Source organism: Gorilla gorilla, chromosome 8 (genome assembly GCF_029281585.2).
Source record: "Gorilla gorilla gorilla isolate KB3781 chromosome 8, NHGRI_mGorGor1-v2.1_pri, whole genome shotgun sequence".
Lineage (NCBI taxonomy): Eukaryota > Metazoa > Chordata > Mammalia > Primates > Hominidae > Gorilla > Gorilla gorilla.
This window is the reverse complement of record NC_073232.2, coordinates 100,306,495-100,309,697: the sequence shown is the minus strand read 5'-3', so window position 1 is coordinate 100,309,697 and position 3,203 is coordinate 100,306,495. Positions and strand designations below refer to the sequence as shown.

General features: G+C 38.6%; 1 long non-coding RNA gene across 1 annotated transcript; it reads right to left on the bottom strand.

Moving 5' to 3' along the window:
- Positions 1-637: 637 nt before the first annotated feature.
- Positions 638-2,976, bottom strand: LOC129524865 (uncharacterized). The gene is made up of 2 exons (XR_008668804.2): positions 1,518-2,976; positions 638-885 (listed from the first exon to the last, which is right to left on the bottom strand). It is a non-coding gene; the product is annotated as an uncharacterized lncRNA (long non-coding RNA).
- Between the last annotated feature and the right edge of the window lie 227 nt (positions 2,977-3,203).

Here is a 3,203-nt window from a genome sequence, read left to right as displayed (position 1 = left end):
CTCACCATTTGCACCTAAGTTTTAGAATCCTGGCAGTCAGCTAGCAGGTGTATCGGATAAGCATTTCCCCTTTTCATGCTGCCAGATGTTCAGGGTCATGTTTGGATGGGAAAGGCAAAAGTAAAGAGAAGGCACCTTGTATCACTTTGCCCCTAACAGGTCCTTATTGAATATGAAGTCTCCAATTCTCCACAAATTGTTCTTCTACCATAAGATCAAGTTGCTAAGGGTGTCCAGGCAGTGTACAAATTTGCTTTAATCACAAGCACTGTGGAATTCCTTCAAAAACATGCTGAACAGGTGGTGACAGAAGGAAGTGAGAACATGTTTAACAACCTGTTTACAGGCAAGATAAGAGTTTTTTGTTTTTGTGTGTAGTTTTGTCTTGCAAGATTAATATATGCAATAGCATTGCCAAATGTTTAGGAGCAAGCCATGTTTCTAGGGAAATATACTATACTGTATTCAAAACTGTACATGCAAACCCCACATTTACAGATGAAGAAACTGAGGCACAGAGGGGGTAAGTAAGGTCATAGAGCTAGTAAACAGTGGCACCAAGAATTAAACCAGCGGCCAGACCTGGTCCAAAGCCTGAACCCTAAACTTCATCCATTTTACCTGAAATACATAAATATATTTTGTACACTCATTCATTTATTCAGTAATACATACTGATCAGCTCTCGGTTTGAAAGAGGAAGGGAAGACAGAAAGACTTCTTTGTCCTCCTCCTCCTTCCCCTATGACAAATCTGGGTGCTGCTGGAGCCCAAGCTTTCATCTGAGCACAGATTGAGAACACAAATTTAGATCAAATGCACACCAAATGGAGTCTTCTGTGAGGTCCTCTTGTCAGAACTATGACCCAGTCTCTGCTTGTGTACCTCAAAATGCAAAATGAAAAGTAAAATTAGGTTCTTCTTCAAGTTATTATTATTTTGTTGGAAACTCTATTAGCTAGAATTACCCTGTCCAGTAGAAATATAATATGAGCCATATATGTAATTTTAAATGTTCCATTAGCCATATATATCTTAAAAAGTAAAAGAAATCAGGTGAAATGTTTTTAAAATATATTAATTTAGACCAGGAGGTGGCTCATGCCTGTAATCCCAGCACTCTGGGAGGCTGAGGAAGGTGGACCATTTGAGCTCAGAAGTTCGAGACCAGCCTGGGCAACATGGTGAAACCCTATCTCTACCAAAAATACAAAAAATTAGCCATGTGTGGTGGTGCACAACTGTGGTCCCAGCTACCTGAGAGGCTGAGGTGGGAGGATGGCTTGAGCCTGGGTGGTGGAGGTTATAGTCAGCCTAGATCATACCACCACACCCCAGCCTGGGCGACAGAGTGAAACCCCATCTCAAAAAAAAAAAAAAAAAATTTTATATATATAATTTAACTCACTATATCAAAAATATTATCAATATGTAATCAATGTAAAAAATTGACAAGATATTTTGCCTTCTACTTTTTATACTAAGTTTTCAAAATCTGATGTGTAATTTATACTTACAGCAAATCTCACTTTGAACCAGTCACATTTCAAGTGCTCCTTAGAGACATGTAGCTTAGTGACTGGAGTCACTATACAACAGTGCAGAACTAGAATATTACTCATTGTGAGGCAAACTTGGTCTCTCCAAAGTTCTACTCATAAGTTCCAGTATATGTTCCTGGGAGTGAAAGAGTACAACTCCATCTTTTTCTGGGGCTTTAGAGATTATCTTATCCAGCATTTTCAATATTGCAGATATAGAGCATAGGTCTCGAAGTGAAGTAACTTACTCCGGGTCATTCATTAAGTTGATGGAAAAGCCAGGATGAGCAATCAGATGTTCTAATTTCCTGTGCTATGCTCTTTCCACAAGCCAATGCTACCTTCTCTCACAAGGCAGACTTCACATATTTTATAACACTTGAAAATACCATTAGGCCTCTGTTCTGTTTTAGTTTTCCTCATGTGTGCCTCTCAGACCTGCCCTTTGCCCAACATATTTTGCATACTGTAAGTACTTTATAAATGGTTTTTATTCAAATGAGATTTGTGCAGTTTATATAAGCAATATGCTATACAGTTATTATTCAACTGTTTTATACAGTTACGCAAACATTTTTGTATGTACATCACGTAAAGCACTGTGACAGGTGATCATAAAGAAAAAATGAAATTTGAGAAGGCTTTGAAATGACCTACCTAGCCCTCATTGACATCTGGTAATCACCGAATTATCTTCTAATGTTCTTAAACTACCTGCTACTGAATATATTTAAAGTCTTTTTCTGGGAATCAGTGTTAAACATACTGGCCTTCATTACCCAGAATCCATCCTTCTGGAGAGTTACGGCAATCTTTTCTCATGTCTTTGTCTCTGAACTCTCTCCCATTTTTCTTAATTTATCAGGAATTACTGCTGGTAATTCTGAGACCTCATTTTCAAATTCCTTCAGCACTCTGAAAAGGAATGTGTTTGGGCATGTTAGGGAAATGTTCTCTTACTTGGCGTCTCTCCAACCAAACCTCTAACGCCAGTGATTCTCAAAGTGTGGCCCATGACCCCTGTGGGTTATAAGTGATAAAATTCAAGCTTTTAAGCAAAAATTAGTATTTTTAAAATCTTATACCTGCTACCATGAACTTGACAGCTTCCGAATATGTAAAGACTATCCTGGTGAGCTCGGTGGTGATATTTTTAAAATGTGACTTTTTTTGCACTGTATAATGAAGTATGTCTGCTGGGGGTGGTGGCTCGTGCCTGTAATCCCAGCACTTCGGGAGGCCGAGGTGGGTGGATCACCTGTCAGGAGTTTGAGACCAGCGTGATCAATATGGTGAAACCTCATCTCTACTAAAACTACAAAAATTAGGTGGACATGGTGGCACACACCTGTAATCCCAGCTACTCGGGAGGCTGAGGCAGGAGAATCACTTGAACCCGGGAGGCGGAGGTTGCAGTGAACCGAGATTGCACCACTGCTCCAGCCTGGTGACAGAGCAAGACTCAGTCTCAAAAAAAAAAAAAAAAAAAAAAAAAAAAATTCAGAAAAATGAAAAAAACAAAACACCACCTCATCACTAACATTTTTGTTTTAGAATACATGGTTATTTTCGCTACAATGTTATTTATATTATCATGTGATTAGCTTGTTTTTTTAATAATCAGATGATGTCTCAGTTTTCATTTCTTATGTAGTAAATATC